Source organism: Triticum aestivum, chromosome 5A, assembly GCF_018294505.1.
Source record: "Triticum aestivum cultivar Chinese Spring chromosome 5A, IWGSC CS RefSeq v2.1, whole genome shotgun sequence".
Taxonomy (NCBI): Eukaryota; Viridiplantae; Streptophyta; class Magnoliopsida; order Poales; family Poaceae; genus Triticum; species Triticum aestivum.
In genome coordinates, this window is record NC_057806.1 from 473,932,282 (window position 1) to 473,949,919 (window position 17,638).

Sequence of the window (17,638 nt, forward strand, 5' to 3'; positions counted from 1 at the left end):
GAGACGGGCGCCCAGACGGCAACAAAGGGGGCAAGAAGGGGAAACACGCCGAGTCGGCACGCACACGTGCACGAGTCCATCGAGCATTGCCTCGACGACACTAAGACCCGGGCCGCCCAGCGGGAGGAGAAGACCGAGGCGCGGTGGTCAGCGTTGATGACGAACAACGCCGTCAAGCTCGACCTGCTCCGGACCAACGTCGCCGCGAAGAAGAGGAACACCGACCTGGCTTTCCTGATGGGCGGGCGGACATGTCGGCGATGGACGAGCAGGTCAAGGCGTGGTACATGGCGGAGCACGGCCTCATCCTGAACCAGATGTCGTCGACGGCGCCGCCAACTCCCACGCCGCTGCCAACGCCGCCGCCAAGCCTGAGCGATGATGCCTCCACGATGCCCAGTAGCACATAAGCCGCGCCGACACCTCGCTGCACAGAAGAAGCCGCACTGACACCGCCCAGCCCGCGCACGCTGACTCATGCGACGCCGGAGGCCGACTCTGCCGTTTGATGTGTCGAGTCCTTTCTTTTTTTGCACGCCGAACTGTGGCAACGTGATCGCCGGACTTGTGGCGTTTTATGGGGGCGGGAAATGGACCCGTTTGAATTTGTGATGCCTTGGGAGCGGCGCCTAGGGGTGTGGCTGGGACCTAGATCGTCTCACGGCCTAAAAATTGCCAGACGGGCGCCTGAAAGAGCACCGGCCTTTGCGTTGGGGGGCAGAATGAGTGGAGATGCTCTAACTACTAAGCCTGTCACAAATCAGCGAATCTACCTCGCAGCTTCCAGTTCATCCTTGAGAGGCAACAAGTGGAGTCACATAAGAGGACGTGCACACAAGAAAAGTGTAAACCTTGCAGGCCTGATAGACAAGGATAATGGTGTATATGATGATGGAAAAGATGCATGTCCTATGTGAGTGATCGGGAGAGAAGAACCATCTCCGACGGTGATGCGAGTAGATATGTGGACAGGGTAGGAGGTGTGGAGGTATCCGGGGTGGGAGAACATGTGAGCGGTAGCTCCGGTGTCCATGTACCAGTCACCGCCGCCATTGTAGTTGGCCAGGGTGGGGGCGGAGTGAAGGACCGCCAGAAGAGCCAGGTCCCAGGGCACCGATGGAAGCGAGGGCATGGGCGCAGCGTAGGGCTGTTGCGGTGGGGCGCGGGGGGCAGCAGCGGCGGCCCACCTGGCGGCAGCTGTTGACCGTAGGAGAACACCCCCTAGGGCGTCGCATATGGCTGGGGCGCGTCGTAGAATGCCTGATGGGAGGAGGGCCGAGGACCGAGGATGCCGGGCACAAGCGCACACCGGACCGGCATTGAATAAGCATGCACGACACCGGTCCACGGGTTTTGCCCGGCGTACCACGGCACCGGCTGCTGCTGTCGCGCAGTGCGGGCTCCCCTCCCTGGGCGCCGGGCTGCTGCTGCTTGCGGCCGCGACGACCGCCCCGATGGCGATCCAAAGGAGCCAAGCCCGGCGATGGTGGCGGTGGGTAAGAGGCCGGCGGCCGTGTTGGGAACGTAGTAATTTCAAAAAAATTCCTACGCACACGCAAGATCATGGTGATGCATAGAAACGAGAGGGGAGAGTGTTGTCTACGTACCCTCATAGACCGGAAGCAGAAGCGTTAGCACAACGCGGTTGATGTAGTCGTACGTCTTCACGGCCCGACCGATCAAGCACCGAAACTATGGCACCTCCGAGTTCTAGCAGACGTTCAGCTCGATGATGATCCCCAGACTCCGATCCAGCAGAATGTCGGGGAAGAGTTCCGTCAGCACGACGGAGTGGTGACGATCTTGATGTTCTACCATCGCAGGGCTTCGCCTAAGCACCGCTACAATATTATCGAGGATTATGGTGGAGGAGGGCACCGCACATGGCTAATAGATCTCAATGATCAATTGTTGTGTCTTTGGGGTGCCCCCCTGCACCCGTATATAAAGGAGCAAAGGAGGAGGAGGCCGGCCCTAGGAGGGGGCGCGCCAAGTGTGGAGTCCTACTAGGACTCCCTAGTCCTAGTAGGATGGAGAAGGAAGGAAGGGGGCGCCCCCCTTCCCTAGTCCAATTCAGACCAGACGAAGGGGAGGGGTGCGCCCACCCTTGAGGCCCTTTTCCTTCTTTCCCGATGGCCCAATAAGGCCCAATACGTATTCCCGTAACTCCCCGGTACTCCGAAAAATACCCGAATCACTCGGAACCTTTCCAATGTCCGAATATAGTCGTCCAATATATCGATCTTTATATCCCGACCATTTCGAGACTCCTCGTCATGTCCCCGACCTCATCCGGGACTCCGAACTCCTTCGGTACATCAAAACTCATAAACTCATAATATAACTGTCATCGAAACCTTAAGCGTGCGGACCCTACGGTTCGAGAACAATGTAGACATGACCGAGACACGTCTCCGGTCAATAACCAATAGCGGGACCTGGATGCCCATATTGGCTCCTACATATTCTACGAAGATCTTTATCGGTCAGACCGCATAACAACATACGTTGTTCCCTTTGTCATCGGTATGTTACTTGCCCGAGATTCGATTGTCGGTATCTCAATACCTAGTTCAATCTCGTTACTGGCAAGTCTCTTTACTCATTTCGTAATACATCATCCTGCAACTAACTCATTAGTTGCAATGCTTGCAAGGCTTAAGTGATGTGCATTACCGAGAGGGCCCAGAGATACCTCTCCGACAATCGGAGTGACAAATCCTAATCTCGAAATACGCCAACCCAACAAGTACCTTCGGAGACACCTGTAGAGCACCTTTATAATCACCCAGTTACGTTGTGACGTTTGGTGGCACACAAAGTGTTCCTCCGGTAAACAGGAGTTGCATAATCTCATAGTCATAGGAACATGTATAAGTCATGAAGAAAGCAATAGCAACAAGCTAAACGATCAAGTGCTATGCTAACGGAATGGGTCAAGTCAATCACATCATTCTCCTAATGATGTGATCCCGTTAATCAAATGACAACTCATGTCTATGGTTAGGAAACATAACCATCTTTGATCAACGAGCTAGTCAAGTAGAGGCATACTAGTGACACTCTGTTTGTCTATGTATTCACACATGTATTATGTTTCCAGTTAATACAATTCTAGCATGAATAATAAACATTTATCATGATATAAGGAAATAAATAATAACTTTATTATTGCCTCTAGGGCATATTTCCTTCAGTCTCCCACTTGCACTAGAGTCAATAATCTAGTTCACATCGCCATGTGATTTAATACCAATAGTTCACATCACCATATGATTATCACCCATAGTTCACATCGACATGTGACCAACACCCAAAGGGTTTACTAGAGTCAATAATCTAGTTCACATCGCTATGTGATTAACACCGAAAGAGTACTAAGGTGTGATCATGTTTTGCTTGTGAGAGAAGTTTAGTCAATGGGTCTGCCACATTCAGATCCGTATGTATTTTGCAAATTTCTATGTCAACAATGCTCTGCACGGAGCTACTCTAGCTAATTGCTCCCACTTTCAATATGTATCCAGATTGAGACTTAGAGTCATCTGGATCAGTGTCAAAACTTGCATCGACGTAACCCTTTACGACAAACCTTTTGTCACCTCCATAATCGAGAAACATACCCTTATTCCACCAAGGATAATTTTGACCAATGTCCAGTGATCTACTCCTAGATCACTATTGTACTCCCTTGCCAAACTCAAGGCAGGGTATACAATAGGTCTGGTACACAACATGGCATACTTTATAGAACCTATGGTTGAGGCATAGGGAATGACTTTCATTCTCTCTCTCTCTCTATCTTCTGCCGTGGTCGGGTTTTGAGTCTTACTCAACTTCACACCTTGTAACACAGGCAAGAACTCCTTTTTGACCGTTCCATTTTGAACTACTTCAAAATCTTGTCAAGGTATGTACTCATTGAAAAACTTATCAAGCGTCTTGATCTATCTCTATAGATCTTGGTGCTCAATATGTAAGCAGCTTCACCGAGGTCTTTCTTTGAAAAACTCCTTTCAAAAATTCCTTTATGCTTTGCAGAATAATTCTACATTATCTCCGATCAACAATATGTCATTCACATATACTTATCAGAAATGTTGTAGTGCTCTCACTCACTTCCTTATAAATACAGGCTTCACCGCAAGTCTGTATAAAACTATATGCTTTGATCAACTTATCAAAGCGTATATTCCAACTCCGAGATGCTTGCACCAGTCCATAGATGGATCGCTGGAGCTTGCATATTTTGTTAGTACCTTTAGGATTGACAAAACCTTCTGGTTGCATCATATACAACTCTTCTTTAATAAATCCATTAAGGAATGCAGTTTTGTTTATCCATTTACCAGATTTCATAAAATGCGGCAATTGCTAACATGATTCGGACAGACTTAAGCATAGATACGAGTGAGAAACTCTCATCGTAGTCAACCCTTTGAACTTGTCGAAAACCTTTTTGCGACAACTCTAGCTTTCTAGATAGTAACACTACTATCAGCGTCCGTCTTCCTCTTGAAGATCCATTTAATATCAATGGCTCGCCAATCAATGGGCAAGTCAATCAAAGTCCATACTTTGTTCTCATACATGGATCTCATCTCAGATTTCATGGCCTCAAGCCATTACGTAGAATCTGGGCTCATCATCGCTTCCTCATAGTTCGTAGGCTCATCATGGTCAAGTAACATGACCTCTAGAACAGGATTACCGTACCACTCTGGTGCGGATATCACTCTGGTTTACCTACGAGGTTCGGTAGTAACTTGATCTGAAGTTACATGATCATCATCATTAGCTTCCTCACTAATTGGTGTAGTAACCACAGGAACAGATTTCTGTGATGAACTACTTTCCAATAAGGGAGCAGGTACAATTACCTCATCAAGTTCTACTTTCCTCCCACTCACTTCTTTCGAGAGAAACTCCTTTTCTAGAAAGGATCCATTCAAAGCAACGAATATATTGCCTTCGGATCTGTGATAGAAGGTGTACCCAACATTTTCTTTTGGGTATCCTATGAAGACGCACTTCTCCGATTTGGGTTAGAGCTTATCAGGTTGAAACTTTTTCACATAAGCATTGCAACCTCAAACTTTAAGAAACGACAGCTTAGGTTTCTTGCCAAACCATAGTTCATACAGTGTCGTCTCAACGGATTTAGATGGTGCCCTATTTAACGTGAATGCACCTGTCTCTAATGCATAACCCCAAAACGATAGTGGTAGATCGGTAAGAGACATCATAGATTGCACCATATCTAATAAAGTACGGTTATGACGTTCGGACACACCATTATGCTGTGGTGTTCCAGGTGGCGTGAGTAGTGAAACTTTTTGACATTGTTTTTAACTGAAGGCCAAACTCGTAACTCAAATATTTTACTTCTGCGATCATATCGTAGAAACTTTTATTTTTGTTATGATGATTCTCCACTTCACTCTGAAATTCTTCGAACTTTTCAAATGTTTCAGACTTGTGTTTCATCAAGTAGATATACTCATATCTGCTCAAATCATCTGTGAAGATTAGAAAATAATGATACCTGCCGCGAGCTTCAATATTCATCGGACCACATACATCAGTATGCATGATTTCCAACAAATTTGTTGCTTGCTGCATTGTTCCAGAGAACGGAGTCTTAGTCATCTTGCCCATGAGGCATGGTTCGCAAGCATCAACTGATTCATAATCAAGTGATTCCAAAAGTCAATCAGCATGGAGTTTCTTCATGCGCTTTACTCCAATATGACCTAAACGGCTGTGCCACAAATAAGTTGCACTATCATTATTAACTTTGCATCTTTTGGTTTCAATATTATGAATATGTGTATCACTACGATCGAGATCCAACGAACCATTTTCGTTGGGTGTGTAACCATATATGTAAACAGAATAACAATTTATTCTCTTACTTAAATGAATAACTGTATTGCAATAAACATGATCAAATCATATTCATGCTCAATGCAAACACCAAATAACACTTATTTAGGTTTAACACTAATCCCGAAAGTATAGGGAGTTTGTGATGATGATCATATCAATCTTGGAACCACTTCCAACACACATCGTCACTTCACCCTTAACTAGTCTCTCTTCATTCTACAACTCCCGTTTCGAGTTACTACTCTTAGCAACTGAACCAGTATCAAATACCGAGGGGTTGCTACGAACACTAGTAAAATACACACCAATAATCTGTATATCAAATATACCTTTGTTCACTTTGCCATCCTTCTTATCCGCCAAATACTTGGGGCAGTTCCGCTTCCAGTGACCAGTCCCATTGCAGTAGAAGCACTTAGTCTCAGGCTTAGGATCAGACTTGGGCTTCTTCACTTGAGCAGCAACTTGCTTGCCGTTCTTCTTGAAGTTCCCCTTCTTCCCTTTGCCCTTTTCTTGAAACTAGTGGCCTTGTCTACCATCAACACTTGATATTTTTCTTGATTTCTACCTTCGTCGATTTCAGCATTACGAAGAGCTTGGGAATCATTTCTGTTATCCCTTGCATATCATAGTTCATCACGAAGTTCTACTAACTTGGTGATGGTGACTAGAGAATTCTGTCAATCACTATTTTATCTGGAAGATTAACTCCCACTTGATTCAAGCGATTGTAGTACCCAGACAATCTGAGCACATGCTCACTGCTTGAGCTATTCTCCTCCATCTTTTAGCTATAGAACTTGTTGGAGACTTCCTATCTCTCAACTCGGTTATTTACTTGAAATATTAACTTCAACTCCTGGAGCATCTCATATGGTCCATGACGTTCAAAACGTCTTTGAAATCCCGATTCTAAGCTGTTAAGCATGGTGCACTAAACTATCAAGTAGTCATCATATTGAGCTAGCCAAACGTTCATAACGTCTGCATCTGCTCCTGCAATAGGTCAGTCACCTAGCGGTGCATCAAGGACATAATTCTTCTATGCAACAATAAGGATAAACCTCAGATCACGGATCCAATCCGCATCATTGCTACTAACATTTTTCAACCTAGTTTTCTCTAGGAACAAATAAAAATTAAACGAGGAGCAACATCGCGAGCTATTGATCTACAACATAGACATGCTAATACTACCAGGACTAAGTTCATGATAAATTAAAGTTCAATTAATCATATTACTTAAGAACTCCCACTTAGATAGACATCCCTCTAATCATCTAAGTGATCACGTGATCCAAATCAACTAAACCATAACCGATCATCACGTGAAATGGAGTAGCTTTCAATGGTGAACATCATTATGTTGGTCATACTATATGATTCACGCTTGACCTTTCGGTCTCAGTGTTCCGAGGCTATATCTGCATATGCTAGGCTCGTCAAGTTTAACCTGAGTATTCTGCGTGTGCAAAACTGGCTTGCACCCGTTGTAGATGGACGTAGAGCTCAGCACACCCGATCATCACGTGGTGTCTGGGCACGACGAACTTTGGCAACGGCGCATACTCAGGGAGAACACTTATACGTTGAACTTTTAGTAAGGGATCATCTTATAAAGCTACCGTCAAACTAAGCAAAATAAGATGCATAAAAGATAAACATCATATGCAATCATAATATGTGACATGATATGGCCATGATCATCTTGCGCCTTTGATCTCCATCTCCAAAGTACTGTCATGATCTCCATCTTCATCGGCATGACACCATGATCTCCATCATCTTGATCTATATCAATGTGTCGTCACATGGTCGTCTCGCCAACTATTGCTCTTGCAACTATTGCTATCGCATAGCGATAAAGTAAAGCAATTATTTGGCGCTTGCATCTTATGCAATAAAGAGACAACCATAAGGCTTCTGCCAGTTGTTGATAACTTCAACAAAACATGATCATCTTATACAACAACTTATATCTCATCACGTCTTGACCATATCACATCACAACACGCCCTGCAAAAACAAGTTCGACGTCCTCTACTTTGTTGTTGCAAGTTTTACGTGGCTGCTATGGGCTTAGCAAGAACCATTCTTACCTACGCATCAAAACCACAACCATAGTTTGTCAAGTTGGTGCTGTTTTAACCTTCGCAAGGACCGGGCGTAGCCACACTCGGTTCAACTAAAGTTGGAGAAACTGACACCCGCCAGCCACCTGTGTGCAAAGCACGTCGGTAGAACCAGTCTCGCGTAAGCGTACGCGTAATGTCGGTCCGGGCCGCTTCATCCAACAATACTGCCGAACCAAAGTATGACATGCTGGTAAGCAGTATGACTTATATCGCCCACAACTCACTTGTGTTCTACTCGTGCATATAACATCAACACATAAAACCTAGGCTCGGATGCCACTGTTGGGGAACGTAGTAATTTCAAAAATTTCCTACGCACACGCAAGATCATGGTGACGCATAGCAACGAGAGGGGAGAGTGTTGTCTACGTACCCTCATAGACCGGAAGCGGAAGCGTTAGCACAACGCGGTTGATGTAGTCGTACGTCTTCACGGCCCGACCGATCAAGCACCGAAACTACGACACCTCCGAGTTCTAACACACGTTCAGCTCGATGACGATCCCCGGACTCCGATCCAGCAGAATGTCGGGGAAAAGTTCCGTCAGCACGATGAAGTGGTGACGATCTTGATGTTCTACCGTCGCAGGGCTTCGCCTAAGCACCGCTACAATATTATCGAGGATTATGGTGGAGGAGGGCACCGCACACGGCTAAAAGATCTCACGGATCAATTGTTGTGTCTTTGGGGTGACCCCTTGCACCCGTATATAAAGGAGCAAGGGAGGAGGAGGCCGGCCCTAGGAGGGGGGCGCCAAGTGTGGAGTCCTACTAGGACTCCCTAGTCCTAGTAGGATTCCACCTCCCATATGGAATAGGAAAAGAGGAAGGAAAAAGGAGAAGGAAGGAAGGGGGCGCCCCCTTCCCTAGTCCAATTCGGACCAGACCAAGGGGAGGGGTGCGGCCATCCTTGAGGCCCTTTTCCTTCTTTCCCGTATGGCCCAATAAGGCCCAATATGTATTCCCGTAACTCTCCGTTACTCCGAAAAATACCCGAATCACTCGGAACCTTTCCAATGTCCGAATATAGTCGTCCAATATATCGATCTTTACGTCCCGACCATTTCGAGACTCCTCGTCATGTCCGCGATCTCATCCGGGACTCCAAACTCCTTCGGTACATCAAAACTCATAAACTCATAATATAACTATCATCGAAACCTTAAGCGTGCGGACCCTATGGGTTCGAGAACAATGTAGACATGACTGAGACACATCTCCGGTCAATAACCAATAGCGGAACCTGGATGCTCATATTGGCTCCCACATATTCTACGAAGATCTTTATCGGTCAGACCGCATAACAACATACGTTGTTTTCTTTGTCATCGGTATGTTACTTGCCCAAGATTCAATCGTCGGTATCTCAATACCTAGTTCAATCTCGTTACCGGAAAGTCTCTTTACTCGTTCCGTAATACATCATCCTGCAACTAACTCATTAGTTGCAATGCTTGCAAGGCTTAAGTGATGTGCATTACCGAGAGGGCCCAGAGATACCTCTCCGACAATCCGAGTGACAAATCCTAATCTCGAAATACTCCAACCCAACAAGTACCTTCGGAGACACCTGTAGAGCACCTTTATAATCACCCAGTTACGTTGTGACGTTTGGTGGCACACAAAGTGTTCCTCCGATAGACGGGAGTTGCATAATCTCATAGTCATAGGAACATGTATAAGTCATGAAGAAAGCAATAGCAACAAACTAAACGATCAAGTGCTATGCTACCGGAATGGGTCAAGTCAATCACATCATTCTCCTAATGATGTGATCCCGTTAATCAAATGACAACTCATGTCTATGGTTAGGAAACATAACCATCTTTGATCAACGAGCTAGTCAAGTAGAGGCATACTAGTGACACTCTGTTTGTCTATGTATTCACACATGTATTATGTTTCCAGTTAATACAATTCTAGCATGAATAATAAACATCTATCATAATATAAGAAAATAAATAATAACTTTATTATTGCCTCCAGGGCATATTTCCTTCAGGCCGCGGCTTGGAAGGAGCCGAGGCGGGCGGTGGGGGGCGCCGCGAGAGGTGACGACATCTAGGGTAATCTGTGTCGCCCGGGACCACGTCATCTTCATCCGGTGCTCCCCCAGCTTCAGGTACGCCACCACCTTCGCGAAGGTCGGGTCTGGAATAAGGGTTAGGTTGGAGGCGGCGTTCCTGAAGTCCTCGTTGAGGCCAACAGTGAGGGTGCTGATAAGAAGCTCGTCGCCGACCGTCTCGACAAGATCATGGAGCTTATCAACAAGCTTTTTGAGGCGAGTCAAGCTGCTGCCACCCATAAAACTAGCCGTGGGGGAGGACCTTGCGTTGGAGGTGGTTGACGGTGAAGAGTTCGTTGAGCTTGGTCCAGACATTGTGAGCATCGTCGTCGTCGTCCACCACCGTGTGGAAGAGGTCCTTGGAGCGAGATGGTGAGGTAGAACCAGCGGATGATGATGGTGTCGAGGATCATCCACTCCTCATCGTTCACCATGAGGCTGGTGAAGGAAATATGCCCTAGAGGCAATAATAAAGTTATTATTTATTTCCTTATATCATGATAAATGTTTATTATTCATGCTAGAATTGTATTAACCGGAAACATAATACATGTGTGAATACATAGACAAACAGAGTGTCACTAGTATGCCTCTACTTGACTAGCTCGTTGATCGAAGATGGTTATGTTTCCTAACAATAGATAGGAGTTGTCATTTGATTAACGGGATCACATCATTAGGAGAATGATGTGATTGACTTGACCCATTCCGTTAGCTTAGCACTTGATCGTTTAGTTTGTTGCTATTGCTTTCTTCATAACTTATACATGTTCCTATGACTATGAGATTATGCAACTCCCGTTTACCGGAGGAACACTTTGGGTGCTACCAAACGTCACAACGTAACTGGGTGATTATAAAGGTGCTCTGCAGGTGTCTCCGAAGGTACTTGTTGGGTTGGCGTATTTCGAGATTAGGATTTGTCACTCCGATTGTCGAAGAGGTATCTCTAGGCCCTCTCGATAATGCACATCACTTAAGCCTTGCAAGCATAGCAACTAATGAGTTAGTTGTGGAATGATGTATTACAGAACGAGTAAAGAGACTTGCCAGTAATGAGATTGAACTAGGTATTGGAATACCGACGATCGAATCTCGGGCAGGTAACATACCGATGACAAAGGAACAACGTATGCTGTTATGCGGTTTGACCGATAAAGATCTTCGTAGAATATGTAGGAACCAATATGAGGATCCAGGTTCCGATATTGGTTATTGACCGGAGACGTGTCTCGGTCATGTCTACATAGTTCTTGAACCCGTAGGGTCCGCACGCTTAAAGTTCGGTGACGATCGTAATTAGGGTTTTTGTGTTTTGATGTACCGAAGGTTGTTAGGAATCCCGGATGTGATCACGGACATGACGAGGAGTCTCGAAATGGTCGATACATAAAGATTGATATATTGGAAGCCTATATTTGGATATCGGAATCGTTTCGGGTGAAATCGGGATTTTACCGGAGTACCGGGGGGTTACCGGAACCCCCCGGGGGTTAATGGGCCTACATGGGCCCTAAGGGAGAAGAGGAGGGCCGGCCATGGCAGGCCGCGCGCCCCCTCCCCCCTAGTCCAAATAGGATAAGGAGGGGGGGCCTTTCCTCTTTCCCGCTTCCCCTTTCCTTCTCCAACAAGGCAAGAGGGGGGAGTCCTACTCCCGGTGGGAGTAGGACTCCTCCAGGCGCACGCCTAGGGGCCGGCCGCACCTCCCCCTCCCTCCTTTATATACGGGGGCAGGGGGGCACCCCATGACACACAAGTTGATCTTCATGATCGTTCCTTAGCTGTGTGCGGTGCCTCCTTCCGCCATATTCCACCTCGGTCATATCGTAGCGGTGCTTAGGCGAAGCCCTGCATCGGTAGAACATCATCACCATCATCACGCCGTCGTGCTGACGAAACTCTCCCTCAACACTCGGCTGGATCGGAGCTCGAGGGACGTCACCGAGTTGACGATGTGCAGAACTCGGAGGTGCCGTACATTCGGTACTTGGATCGGTCGGATCGGGAAGACGTACGACTACTTCCTCTATGTTGTGTCAACGCTTCCATTGCGGTCTACGAGGGTACGTAGACAACACTCTCCACTCTCGTTGCTATGCATCACCATGATCTTGCGTGTGCATAGGAATTTTTTTGAAATTACTACGTTCCCCAACAGCTGGAGTCCACGGTGCCATCGACATAACCGTGGAGCAAATACTCGCGAAACACCAAGGATAAGTACTACTTCCAAGCGGAGTAGTAGGCGGTGGATTGATCAAGGACCATCGGGACGCGCTTGTGGATGTTGAGATCGTGAACGAGGGTGACATCCGGACTGACAAAGTGGTTGGTGCCAGAGGAGATGGAGGAGCCCGAGGAGTTCATGGCAGCGGGGAGGCGACGGGAGGAGGGGCGGCTTGGGGAAGGGAGGGGTGGAGAGGGATGGGCGGCGACTGCGGTTGTAGGGGAGAGCGGCGGCGGCAGCTATAGATGGGGAAGGGGTGGCGGAAGCGATGGAGGGGAGGGAGGCGGCGGCGACAGGGGCCGGCGGCAGCTATGAGAGTAGCGGCGCGGCTACGGTGTGTGTCGGCGGCAGGAAGCGGCGGTGGCGGCCAGGGTTAGGGTAGGATCGTGAGCAAAACTGATACCATGTAGAAGACTAGGTTTAGGGTGTGCAACATGCAATGCATTGATCGGGTGCACTAGGCACATATATATCATGTACTCCCTCCGGTCCTTTTTACTCTGCATATTAGAATTCTCTGAAGTCAAACTTCACAAAGTTTGACCGTATTTATATAAAAAAATCAACATCTGACATGCTAAAGTTATATAGTATGAAACTTTAAGTCATTACACATCTATTGATATTGATTTCAGATTGTGAATGTTGGTACTTTTTTCTATAAAGTTGGTCAAACTTTACGAGGCTTGACTTCGGTCAAATCTTATATGCGAACTAAAAAGGACCGGAGGGAGTACAAGAGGAGTCACGACCTCAACTATACAGATACCTGCGAACCAACCTGTGGTTGGATCATTAGGTGGACAGTGGTATCCCCAGCCAATTAGGGTTCAAGTCCTGATGCTCGCATTTATCCGGGATTTATTTCAGAAGTTCCGGAGATGCGTGTTCAATGAAAGGAGACGTTCCATCGACTACGAGGCGCCTACAGTGACTTCGTAAAATCTCAGAATGATATGCCGGCTCAGTCTCTCGGAGGTGCTCAAAGGGGTAGGGTGTGTGTGTGTACGTTCATAGGGATGAGTGTATGCGTGTATATATGAGCGCTTACGTCTGTACTTTGTTCAAGAAAATCTATACATATCCCTAGGAGGTGGGCCCATGACACAATATTACCGAAAAAGGCTTTCGCCCCGATTTATATTATAAAGCAAATGCCCAAGCCAACATCCAACAAGGTTCAAGCACACAAACACACACACACACACACGCAAGATCCAGACAGATAAGTAGTGGAAGGGTTAATGCTGAGGGCACGGCTCAACAAGCCCTGAAAAACAAAAAGGCACACGCGCCGGGAGTGACACAACATCTAGTCGGGCTCTGGGGGTGGCGGGGGGAGCAGGGGCGCCAAGCGGAAGGCCATCGATCGAAGGTCGGCGAGGAGGGTGCTGATGACGTCCCGGTCCTGTGGGCGGCTAAACTGCCGCCAGAGCTGCAAGTAACCACACATTTTAAAAATGGAGTCAGTAGCACGCCGAAGAGGCACCTTCTGTATCACAAGCTTATTGCGAACAGTCCACAGCGTCCAGGAAAGGACCCCCACGCACAACCATCTAATATGCCTGTAGCGAGGGGGTGAGGCCTGAATTTCCGCAAGCAGGTCAGGGAAGTTGGTGTTGCACCACTGGCCCCCAACCGTTTCGCGGAAACATGACTAGAGGAACTGTGCCGTGTAGCACGAGAAGAAGATGTGGTTGGCATCCTCTATCGTGCCGCACATGGGGCACATCCCATCTCCAGGTCCATGACGCTTAAGGACCTCAACTCCGGACGGGAGGCGGCCGTGGATCCATTACCATAGGAAGATCCTGATCTTCAGGGGCAGGCGGATGTCCCAAATCAAACTAAAGGGCTCGGGGGCCGTCGATGGGGCGATAGCCGCGTAGAGAGATTTGGTGGAGAAACAGCTGGAGGGTTCCAGTCGCCAAGAGATGATGTCCGGGAGTCGGCAACGTCTATAGGGAGGAGTGCGATGTCCTGGAGGAGGGCATCCCAAGCTGCAACCTCAAGGGGGCCAAAGGGGTGGTGGAAAGCGAGGCGCCCTAAGTCAATAATGGCCGTCTCGACAGAGACCCGAGGGTCAACAACGATGTCGAAGAGAACTGGGAAGCACACGGCTAGGGGGGTGTCGCCTAGCCACCTATCAAGCCAGAACAGGGTCGAGGACCCAGTACCCACCGAAAGGGATGTGCCAATGCGCAGAACAGGCAGCAGCTGGACGACGGCCTGCCAAAACTGGGAGCCGCCTGAGCGCTGACAAAATGCGAGAGGCTGCCCACGCAGGTACTTGTTCTGGATGATAGTAAGCCAGAGACCTCCATCTCCATTGGCAATGCGCCAGAGCCAACGAGTCAGGAGGGCAATGTTCATGCGTCGGGAGGACAAAATCCCAAGACCGCCCTGGTCCTTGGGTTTGCATACATCTGGCCAGCTGACCATGTGGTACTTCTGCTTACCCCCCTCCCCAGCCCAGAAGAATTTGGATTGGTATTTGGCGATCTCCTGGTGTAGGGTTTCATGTAGGCTATAAAATCTCATGAGGAACCAAAGGAGGCTAGCAAGCGAAGAGTTGATAAGGATCACGCGAGCAGCCTTCGACAGCCAGCACCCTTTCCAGGGCTCAACACGATGTTGCATACGGGTCACCGTGGGGCGAAGATCAGCCACGGTGAGGCGTGAGTCACTAATGGGGATCCCTAGATAGGTCGTGAGGAAAGAACCCAACCGACAGTTTAGTCGGTCAGCAATAGCCTGTGTTTCCTCCAAGGGGTACCCGAGGACCATCACTTTGCTCTTATCGAAGTTGATGGTTAGGCCTGACATTTGTTGGAAGCACAGGAGGAGGAAGTTCAATTTAGTGATATCTAGGGCGGATCCCTCGACCATTATAATGGTATCATCCGCATATTGAAGGAGGGAGACCCCTCCCCCTCCGACTAGGTGGGGGACTAAGCCACGGATATGACCAGCAGCCTTGGCCTTTTCCAAGATGGATGCCAGGGCATCAACCACCATGTTGAACAAGAACGGTGAGAAGGGGTCACCCTGACGGACCCCACAAAGGGTGGGGAAGTAGGGCCCAACGTAACCGTTGATGTTCACGGCGGTCCGGCCACAAGAGACAAGCTGCATGACGCGGGTCACCCAACGGTTGTCGAAGCCCTTGCGAAGCAACACTTCACGCAGGAATGGCCACTGTATCGTGTCATAGGCTTTGTGAAAGTCTAGCTTTAGGAAGACCGCGCGGAGGCGTTTTAGACGGACCTCGTGGAGGACCTCGTGGAATACTAACACTCCATCGAGAATAAATCGACCTTGTATGAAGGCGGATTAGTTCGGATGGGTAATCGTGTCAGCAAGGAGGGTCACCCTATTGGCGCACCCTTTGGCCAAGATCCGAAAAATCACATTAATCACTATGATTGGGCGGAACTGGCGGATGTCCGAGGCGCCCGGGACCTTGGGGATGAGGGTCACAATCCCGTAATTGAGGCGCCCAAGGTCCATGGAGCCCGAATAAAATTCTTCGAACAGAGCCATGACCTCCGGCTTGATGGTAGGCCAGAACGTTTTAAAGAACATCACAGGCAGGCCATCAGGACCCGGGGCCGAGGAGGGGTTCATCCCCTTAATGGCTGCGAGGACCTCGTCCTCGTCAAAAGGGGCAACTAATGCCGCATTGGCCTCTACCAAGACCAATTGCGCACCCGACCAAATGTCGGGGGCGAGACTAGCCCCACCCCGCGGGGTGGGAGTAAATAAGGCTTTATAAAAGCCGTCTACGTGGGTATGGATGGCCGAGGGGAGAACGATCGGCGTGTCTCCATCCCAAAGGCAGTGGATGGAATTGCGATAACGCCGGCCGTTCGCCACCGCCTGAAAATAGGCGGTGTTGGCATCTCCCTGAAGTACCCACCTATGGGTACCACGTAGGCGCCAGTAGGCCTCTTCATTTGTGTAAATGGTGGAGAGTCGGTCTTCCAGATCGTATCGCAGCATCCACTCATCAGGGGAGATCCCGGTCGAGTCGGCGCGGGTGTCCAGGGCTTGGATAGCCATCAAGAGGGCCTTTTTGCGCTCTCTAAGGTCCCGGCCCAGGTTGGCCCCCCAACCCTTCATGAATTGGCGGGCAAGCTTGGCGCAGAAGTGCCACGAGTCGACAGCGGACATGGAGCGATGGGGAGCAGAGCGAGCAAAAATCCAGCGAACAACGACAACCTCCTGGAAGCCGGCCTGATTGAGCCAGAAGGGCTCGAACCAAAATAGCGTCAGGGTGGAGGGCCGCTCGTCGGCGGTGGAGAGGAGGAGGGGGACATGGTCAGACCCGATCCGGGTGACAGCCCGGAGCAATGCCAGGGGCAGCGTAATTCCCATTCAGGGGAAACTAGGACACGATCCAGGACGGATTGTGTCAGGACAATCTGTTGGTTCGTCCAGGTGAACCTGGCACCCGTCCGATCAAGTTCGCGGAGCCCCAGCTCTGCGATCCAATCGTTGAATAATTGCATCCGGGGGAAGTTAATCTGATCATTATTCTTCTCATCCGGGGATCGGATGAGATTAAAGTCTCCGCCCACGAGAACTGGGAGGAGGGAGTTAGAGATCTTCAGCTGCAGCTCTGCTAGGAAGGCCAGGGAGCGGCGGTGGTCCGCCGGTCCGTACACAATAATGACCTCCCATTTGAAATTTAGGGCGCGCTCGAAGATCTCCATACTAACAAAGAATTCACCCCGGTCCATGCCACCCACCTCAAAGGTGGCATCCTTTACCCCTAAGAGGATGCCGCCAGAGTGGCCTGAGGTCCCACTAGAAGGGAGCCAGTGCCAAGCGAAGAGGTGGGAGCTAAGGCGTTCAAGCTCCTGAAGGGCGAACTCAGTACGCAAGGTTTCCTGGATGGCAATGATGTCAATGCGTTCATCACGAATGTACTCAATGAGTTGGCGACGACGACCATCATGGCCGAAGCCGCGAATGTTCCAGAAAAGGGCCCGCATCTAAGCCCCCATCGGGGGGCTGCTTGACCCCAGGACACGGGAAGCGCTTTGAGCGCGGAGGGCAGCAGTGCGCGAACGGGTGCGGCCACGGATTATCCCGTCGGCCACCGGAGGGGCCTGAACCGTGGGGGTGGTGGTCGACCTCTCGGGAGGCCGAAGCAGGCGAGCGCGGGTCTCAGCCAGCTTGCCATCTAGAATCTCCCGGGCCCTAATGGCCGCGATCTGTTCTAAGGGGGGACCGACCTCCCCCCTGAAAACAATGGCCGAGTCATTGGCCACCTTGGCGAGGTGGCCAAGCGGAGCAGCCTCAAGAGCGGAAAATGGG